We start from the raw sequence: 9,484 nt of genomic DNA, 5'->3' as shown, positions 1-9,484 counted from the left end.
AATGATCCGTAGATTAATTTAAATCGGATAAATGCACTAAAACATGCACTCTAAAAAATGCTGGGTTAACTATAATACAATAATAATAATCGTGTATAAAATAATAATACACTTCTGTATTTAAAAGTTCTTTAAAATAAAAACAAATTGAAATATTTATATTTGATTAATTTTACAGCTCTTACATTTACAGTGAAACTATTTGTGAGCTCTGAGCTGTGAACCGCAACTGCGCGCGCTAGTGTTGTTCTCGTGCTCTGATCCGTCAGAGTTAAACTGGAGTCTCGTCTGTCCACACTGAGCGGCTTCACTATGAACACACAGGTTATTTACTAACCGCCTGTGCAGCGCCAAGCGTCTGTTTTCAAAGGTAAAATATTGAATTGGGTTATAATGCTGTTTTTATTCCCGTTCAGTTTGATGTGAATGTCTTTTATCGACCGGTGCTGTTATTGTCGCGTCTGTGCATGAAAACAACTCGGATGAAAGTCTATTGAACTTACTGAAGACTGGTAAAGTTTTGCTTTCAGAGAGTATATTTTGTCTAGACGCTAGAAAACCTTACTCTTGTTTTTTAAATATAGCTGGTTCACAACTAAAAGTTGCGAGTAAATAAAGTTAATGTGACTTTAGTTGCAAGACATGTGAACCCGATGTTGCCGTTGGAGACTTTTATCAGTTATACACCGAGAGCTCAAATAATGCCACATTATAAATCTAAACTGAATTGTATCAGTCATATGTGTCTGTTTGAGAACTCTTGCACCTTTCTATTGTAAATAAATCCATTCCGGGTCACGTTAAGCTTCCCAAATATACATTTTGCCATGTATCAATATTTAATATGTGAAATGTGACTTGATTTCAGAATGGAAATGAGAACGTAAATAGTGCTTTAGTTACAATGCAGTACAACGTTTGCTGGTTGTTCCCATGAGACACTGTTTCGTGTTGAAACCTTGAACTTCAGAAGGACAGGATGCATTGTGGTCACAAGCCTACTTCCTTACCTTCTTTCAGGGCGCGAGGTGTGGCCCACGCCGGTTTCCACTCGAGTCGGGCTCTCTTGTGTTTAGCTAGCTGATACCAAACACTTCGATGTGTCCTCAAAGCCTCATTGCATTCAAGGTGTTGCCAGAAGTCACTGGATTAGATGTTTGTTAGATGAATTGTATTAAAATGCATTAACCAGAGGAAGTGGGCCAACGGAAACCATGTGTTTCTGTTTCTGAAACCCTCCAGTGAGAACTAATGAACCGCAGTCACACTGACATGTGTGGCCTGCTGCACATATGTGTAACCTCAGAAAGAGGATAAGTGTGTTGGAGACACTTTGAGATGGGTCTTACATCATTACATTTAGCTTGTCATATTGTTGGAAGGTTAAGTGAAATGTCACGGCCACTGTCTGAAAGTTGAACTGTGACATTTGCACATGTTTTTCAGACTGCTGATTTGTATTATGTGTTTATGCAATACTCTCATCTGGGAAGAAACTAACATGTTGTAGCCAGCCTGTCATCTAATAATAGGTTCATGGTTTCTCTTTTTTTGTCGCTTCTAGAAACACTGTAGTTTAAAAGTGATGTGAGTCACGCTTTCACAGAAGGTTGGGTTAAACATTTAACCCAACCGCTGGGTCAAAACAACCCAATTGCTGGGTTTGTCCCTATTTTACCCAGCACTGGGTTGTATTTAACCCAGCATTTTTTAGAGTGTGGTCTCACATAATGGCCATAAAACACAGAACACATTTTTTGAAACGTTGATGCTAAATCCAAATTGTATTTATTTGTAGTTAACTTTTTCTCTTTTTAAGCTACATTGCTTCTTTCAAAATTTGGTGGAAATTTTAAATGTTTGCATTGTTGTATTGTAATACCACTAGATGAAGTGCCATAACTAATATAGACAAGCTAGCAACCATCTTGATGCATGCTAACAACCATTTAAAATATTTTCTTCAGAAAATTGAACTAGTTTTTCTGTTTTTCACGCTTTTCCCCTAACTACTGTGTCTTCCTGACGGAAATAAAAATAGGAAAGCTTTAATATCTCAATTCCTTCTCCAAGACTCATATGAGATTACGTAAAGCACAAACCAACATGGCAAAAATATATTTTCAAAATGTTTTTATATATATTTCAAAATATAAAATAAATAAATAAATAAATAATTAAAAATATGTGTAAATATTTTCTGCCAGTATATTTTTGGCCATTTTTGTGTCTTTTTGAATGTATATTTTAAAAATATAAAAATATTTTTTAAAAACTTTAAAAAATATTTTTTGTCCTCCATATATTTCACTCCAAGAAAATACATTCACATATGTCACATTTGAAGAAAGGCATCATGTGAACATATAACACATTTGAATAAAAAGAAATAATGAATAAAGCCTAAATGTAGGCTATACTCTAAGATTGGAAATGTATTTTCTTGCCCCTGAAATACATTTTGAAATTGTATTATGGTATATTTAGATGAAGCGTAATTGAGAACTCCATTAAGCTTTATGAACTATGAAAGAGAAGCCTTTGAGAACTAAATAATTCCTCTAGGCAGAAGGAACGTTACCATTACACAGTCGTGTTTGATTTTGCATGCAGAGTAACCGGTAAATGTCACTATGTGCCTGAGACCAGCCAGAGACGCCACACTCGGCCCCTCAGGCTGCACACCCTGTCACTTCCTGTCCCGCGCCTGACAGAGGAGCAGCCAGCATCACTCAACCCAACCCAACAGAGCTAAAGCTTACCTACATGATTAGCATAGTGATTTAAATGTTGCTAGCAAAACAACATATATTTTATCTGAATACACAGCTAATATTGAATAGAGATGAATAGAAACATGGTTCCAGATGGTGTAGTTTCATGGTCTACCAGCAGGAGCTGCTAATGCTAACCAGCCCAAACCTGACACCTTGATACCTGCAATAGACTGGCAAGGAGTATTTGAAGTATTTTCAAGTATTTGGGGGGAAAAAAGTGGAAAACCCTTCGCTTTTTTCCTGTACATCAAGTCCCAAACACTGCGAGTTTAGTGTGAGCTTCTATTTTAATATAAATAAATAAATAAATAAATAAAGTGGCCAGAAGCAATAGTTTGAAGTTAAAAACGTAATTATGGATTTGTTTCTTACAAACATGCAGCTTTTCTCTTCTCAAGACATTAGCTGATGGACTGGAGTGGTGTGGATTACTTGTGGATTATTGTGATGTTTTTATCAGGACTCTCATTCTGACGGCACCCATTCACTGCAGAGGATCCTTTGGTGAACAAGTGATGAAATGCTACATTTCACCAAATCTGATGAAGAAACAAACTCATCTACATCTTGGATGACCTGAGTTCAGTACATTTTCGGCCAATTTTTTTTATTTTTGGGTGAGTTCTTTTTAAATCACTACATGCTCTATTGGTATCTAAATAAAACAACACATACTTTTCAAAAGTATGATGAGGTTACTGTCACGAGTAGTTCATCATAATTAAAAATGACATTTCTTCAGTCAGAAAAATAACAAAATACAAAATTACGCTGACATTATATAGGCTGCTTTGTTATTCCTTTCATTACCAAATCACAAACAAGGAGACAAATCTGCAAGTCTGCTTTCTAACCCATTGTTCTCTGCATGGGTGTTTATAATAGTTTGAAACCGTCCTGTGGTAAAACATGGAACAATACAAATATGTCTTGTCTGTCCGAAAACATATTGAATTCATTGTTTGTTTGTTTGTTTGTTTTCGCAATTCCCAACAACATATATTTTTAATTACATTTTAATATTTAATGTTACATTATATATTAAACTAGTGCTTAGCATTTTTTAGAAATGACGAATATAAAACTAGCAAACATCAACTGCAAAGCAGCAAATCACAAAATGGAATAGATATGCAATGCATTAATATTACACCTATATAATCCTGATATTTATTTCAGAAGACGGTTATGCAAAAACACCTCAAGCTTATTGTTGGACAGAAACACGGATGCTCTAATGGCCGCTAGAGGACGCAACACGACTACTAACTGCTTTATGTAATACCGTGAACTGCAGATAGGAATCTATTTAAATATATCTAACAATAAATGTTAATAATTGAATAATTTGTATAACAATCATATTTCTAATCGTTTTTATAATTTTTTAAAAATATAATTACAATATTCTACGAAGGTCTTATGGGTTTGGAACAACACGAGGGTGAGTAATTAATGACAGAATTTTCATTTTTGGGTGAACTAACCCTTTAAAGTTTTTAACGCATCTCAACAACTTTGGTGGACAGCTCTGCAAAATGGTTAGAGTTTCTCTGGAGTTCTGTAGTGTTGTTAGTGGTCTGCTATTTTTCATTATAGTGGATCTGCTAAAAACACTGTTAGCCTAAACTTTGTGACATTAAGGTTCCAAACGCTCCAGACATTCTTCTCACCTCACACCTTTCCTTTAGTTGAGAAGGCCACTTGACCTTAAGAGTCCAGTGGGGAAACCGGGTTCATGGGAAATAGGCTGAGCTATTTTAACAGAACATTACTATTGTTGTTGATTTGCTAGATTTGGGCAACAAACAATGGAAAGTTTTTCATTGTTTTTGAACATAATCTGCATACATAATCTGATCCATCAATCAAAATAATAAAGTCTATTTTTGATGCATTTTAATGCAATATTTTCAATGCATTGGGTTAGTTCACCCAAAAATATCCATTACACCAAAACTTTGATGCTTTAAAAAATTCTTAAAGAGATGAGAAATCCATATAAATTGGGTAGTTTTCAGAAGACTTGGATTTAACCTCCTATTTCAAATTGATTACTTTTAATATGCCTTTATGAACCTTTCGAAGCATCAACATTTTGGTGTAATGGACCCAGGTTTCATTAAAATTATGTTCATTTGTGTGTGGATGAATGAAAGTCTTATGCACTCTAAAAAATGCTGGGTTGTTTCAACCCAACTTTGGGTCAAATATGGACTAACCCAACCGTTGGGTTAAATTTTTACATTACATTTTTAACCCAAAAGTTGGGTTGAAACAACCCAACATTTTTTAGAGTGTGGGTTTGGAACAACAATGGTGAGTAAATGATGAGAGAATTTTCATTTTTGGGTGAACTGACAAAAAAAAAAACCTGCAAGATTATTTTATTGATGTAAGTAAAATATTATTCATTTCTTTTTTTCTGTAATGAATTACTCTAAGTAAATTTTATTTATATAGCACATTTAAACATAGCAAAGCTATCCAAAGTGAATGAATGAATGAAGCATTTTTATATAGCGCTTTATTGTGTATTGCTGTACACCCAAAGTGTTTTACAATCATGAGGGGGTCTCTCCTGTGCAGCATCCACCTGGATGATGCGACGGCAGCCACAGTACAAAGTGCTGAACAAAGTAAAGGAAAGTTAAATAAAGACAGAATAAAACCAAACAAAACAAACAATAAAACAAAATCAGAATGAGTTTAAAATGCTAATGAGTAGAAAAGTTTTCAGCTTCGATTTAAAAATGGTAATAGAAGTTGCAAGGCGGATGTCCAGAGGCAGTTGGTCCCACAGTTGGGGAGCAGCAACAGAAAAAGCTCTATCTCCCTTAGTTTTTAAACAGGAATGAGGGACAGAAAAAAGAGCCCAGTCAGAAGATCTTAAAAATCTGATAGATGACAGAGGAGTAAGAAGGTCTTTAAGTTAGGTTGAAGCTTGGTCATTAAGAGCTTTAAAAACAAACAACAAAATTTTAAACAGAATTTTAAAATGGACCAGAAGCCAATGAAGCAAAGCTAAAATTGGGGTGACATGGTCATATTTCTTTGCCCTTGTCAACAGCCTTGAAGCTGCATTTTGTACCATCTGGAGGTGTGCAAGCGATGACTGAAGAAGACCCAAATACATTGAATTACAATAATTTATTCTAAACATAGGTAATAACAGCATGAATAACCTTCAAGTCTTGAAAAGAAAAAAAAAACTGTTTAAGTTTGGAAATAATCCACAGTTGATTAAAACTGTTCTTAACAACAGAATTGATTTGTTTGTATAAACATAATTCTGAGTCCAGGATAACACCAAGGTTCCTAACCTGGGAGGAAATTGAGGGAAAATAATTGCCCAGCTCCTTAATGAGACCACTACTCAATTTTGGGGGATCAAAAACTATTATTTCTGATTTGTCCTCATTAAGTTAGAGAAAGTTATTTTATAACCACTTCTTAATATCCGAGAAGCATTCCAACAATGGTTGAATGGAATCGCCAGCTTTCAACAGCAGGTACAACTGTGTATCGTCAGCATATAAATAAAAAGAAACATTGTGCTTCCTAATAATATCCCCCAGAGGACACATATATAAGTTAAAAAGAAGCGGGCCCAGAATAGAGCCCTGGGGTACTCCACTAATAATAGGGGCAGAAGATGAAGAGAACTTGCCTAACTCTACAGAAAAAGACCTGACTTTGAGATATGAGCTGAACCATCGTAAGGCAGTACCCTTGATAATTATCAAATGCTCTTAATGCCAAATAAGAACCTTATGATCTACAGTGTCAAAGGCAGCTGTAAGATCAAGTAGTATCAATACAGCATTTTTACTGGCATCAACTGAAAGCAAAATGTCATTGAACACTTTTTGCAAGGCAGACTCTGTACTATGATAAGCAGTGAAACCAGATTGAAAAGGTTCTAATAAGTTAGCTGCATTTTAAAACTGAATCAGTTGTAACTGCACAACTTTTTCTAAAAGCTTTGACAAAAATGATAGCTTAGAGACAGGCCGATAACTATTAAAGCAACTTTCATCCAAACCTTGTTTCATAAGCAAAGGCTGAACAACCACATGCTTAAAACAGTTCAGAACCATCCCAGTGTCCAAAGATGAATTAATCAACACTTGGATACTGGGGCCAATTACAGGAAAGGCCGCTTTTATAATCTCTGAGGGAACAACATCAAGTGAGGAGGTAGTTTTCTTCATCTTATTAAAGTTGTGACATTATGTGTTTAATTATTAAATCTACTGTTTGTTTCCCAGGGATATTTCATAGTGTGTCTCACATGCTAAACTGTCATGTAGGCTGAGAGTTTGAGGAGTTTTTTGGCATTGAACCTAGAGATAGGATGTTATTGTACTGTAATAGTCCAGACTTGTTCTCTGCACATCTCAGACTGAGAAGATCCATGGGATACATGAGATTTTACAAAACCCCTATTTATTTATTTATTGTACTTGTATCTTAATTTATTGATTGGTTGTTTCTTGGGTTTCGGTCGGTGAGATTCTGCAGCTTGGTTTCGTAACATCAAACTATGTGGTCAGTCCATGGAAAGTCCGAGCCTGATGTGAAACTGATGTAGCTAAACTTTACTTTTGTACACAGTTTATTAAATATAACCTATAGGGAAGTTCAAATATTTTTTTGAAGTTCAGTTTTCAAAACGAACCCAAAGCTGTCCATGAAAGGTGAATATTCACACTTCCATGTAAACTGTAGTGCATCTCCGCTGTGTGTATTGCTCTTGTTGCATGTCTGAGTATTGGCTACTGCCAGTGAAAACAGCTGACCTGAACACAGATCAGTGTTAAGGATCTTTCTCCATCAGCACGTTTCATTGCCCTCCTACTGCTGACCTGTGACTAATTGTATTCACAAAGTGTACTGTAATAGTCCAGACTTGTTCTCTGCACATCTCAGACTGAGAAGATCCATGGGATACATGAGATTTTACAAAACCCCTATTTATTTATTTATTTATTGTACTTGTATCTTAATTTATTGGTTGTTTGACTCTTGGGTTTCGGTGAGATTCTGCAGCTTGGTTTCGTAACATCAAACTATGTGGTCAGTCCATGGAAAGTCCGAGCCTGATGTGAAACTGATGTAGCTAAACTTTACTTTTGTACACAGTTTATTAAATATAACCTATAGGGAAGTTCAAATATTTTTTTGAAGTTCAGTTTTCAAAACGAACCCAAAGCTGTCCATGAAAGGTGAATATTCACACTTCCATGTAAACTGTAGTGCATCTCCGCTGTGTGTATTGCTCTTGTTGCATGTCTGAGTATTGGCTACTGCCAGTGAAAACAGCTGACCTGAACACAGATCAGTGTTAAGGATCTTTCTCCATCAGCACGTTTCATTGCCCTCCTACTGCTGACCTGTGACTAATTGTATTCACAAAGAAAACACTCCTGCTGTGCAAACAACAGCCTGGTGGTGGTGACACACCTGTAAACCTTTGGCTGAACATCACATGGCGTTTTCAGCAGGATCCAACTGTGGATTTAGAGTTGGCATGTAGTTTTAAAGGAGCAGAAATGATGTATGTTGTAGTTGTGAAATTTAAAGCTTCAAGTCGATTTATTCGATTCGTTTGATGCTATGGTGTCAAAATTGATAAAACCATGTCCAAAAAGTTGAAATTGATAACATTAACAAAGCAGTTTAGTTTCATTTAGCTAGACTTTGAGCTTCTCAGAAAATTGCACTTAAATTGCGCCACCGGTTTTGTCTGAAACCTCAGAGAAGAATGGCTGCATGACAGCAGACTTATAATTGAAAGCATGTGGTTATTTGTTAAGATCTGCGGATGACTTCTGTCTCTTTAGCTTCGTGAGAAATTTGAAACACAGCTTTGGCTGTAACCTCTGCTTGGACAGTGATAAACCTGTTTGATTAGCCTTGACACTGGTTTATTTAAAGAAAAGCGTTTCATAGCTTTCACCATTTATTGCTTTTGTCCAGAAGGATGGATGTTTATGCAGACATCACTAATAATCCTAATTGTAGTGGCCCACATTTTTGATCCCATGATTTCTGTCAAGCCATTAAGTTCCCCGACTCATAGGCGAGACTGCGGTAAATAAATTATGCTTGCATCTCTTGCTAGCTGTGACCTGTTTTCCCTGGTCAGCTTATAGAAGACTTAATGCTTCTCAAAAAGCCTTTCCCTACAGCAGTAACAGAAATCAAGGTGTTTTTAGCACAAGATCAACTCTTAAGCCTGTGATCTGTTTATTGTGGCTCATTTGACTTCTCAAGAGGTTGATGATGACGTGCAGAAAGAATTAGGATAGTGCTGTTTCATTATTTACTCATCTTCATGTTGTTGCAAATCTGTACAGCGTCTGACTTTATTTCTTTCGTGAAACACAAAAGAAGAAATGCTGAATAATGTAATTGACAATGTATTCCATATAATGAAAGTGAAAGGGGATGTGGGCTGTTTATTTGTACATTATTCAGCATTTCTCTTTTTGTTTTCCACAGGAGAAAACATCTAGCAAACATATTAAAGGTGACCTATTATGCCCCTTTTTACAAGATGTCAAATAAGTCTCTGATGTCCCCAGAGTGTGTATGTGAAGTTTTAGCTCAAAATACCCTACAGATAATTTTTTTATAGCTTATAAAATTAGGGTATGAGCAAAAACGTGCTGTTTTTTTGTGTTTGTCCCTTTAAATGAAAA

At 35.8% G+C, this 9,484-nt stretch overlaps 1 protein-coding gene across 1 annotated transcript in view; it reads left to right on the top strand.

Moving 5' to 3' along the window:
* The first annotated feature begins 249 nt into the window (after positions 1-249).
* The window catches only part of LOC107740555 (USP6 N-terminal-like protein), a 24,747-nt gene continuing 15,512 nt past the window's right edge, over positions 250-9,484 (top strand). The window contains exon 1 of the mRNA XM_016553001.1: positions 250-370. The gene's annotated coding sequence lies outside the window, so the exon portion shown is untranslated. The remainder of the gene's footprint in view (positions 371-9,484) is intronic.

Source organism: Sinocyclocheilus rhinocerous, unplaced genomic scaffold (assembly GCF_001515625.1).
Source record: "Sinocyclocheilus rhinocerous isolate Xijiao unplaced genomic scaffold, SAMN03320098_v1.1 scaffold2660, whole genome shotgun sequence".
Classification (NCBI taxonomy): domain Eukaryota; kingdom Metazoa; phylum Chordata; class Actinopteri; order Cypriniformes; family Cyprinidae; genus Sinocyclocheilus; species Sinocyclocheilus rhinocerous.
The sequence above is the reverse complement of the archived record's forward strand: the minus strand, read 5'-3'. Positions and strand labels throughout refer to the sequence as shown.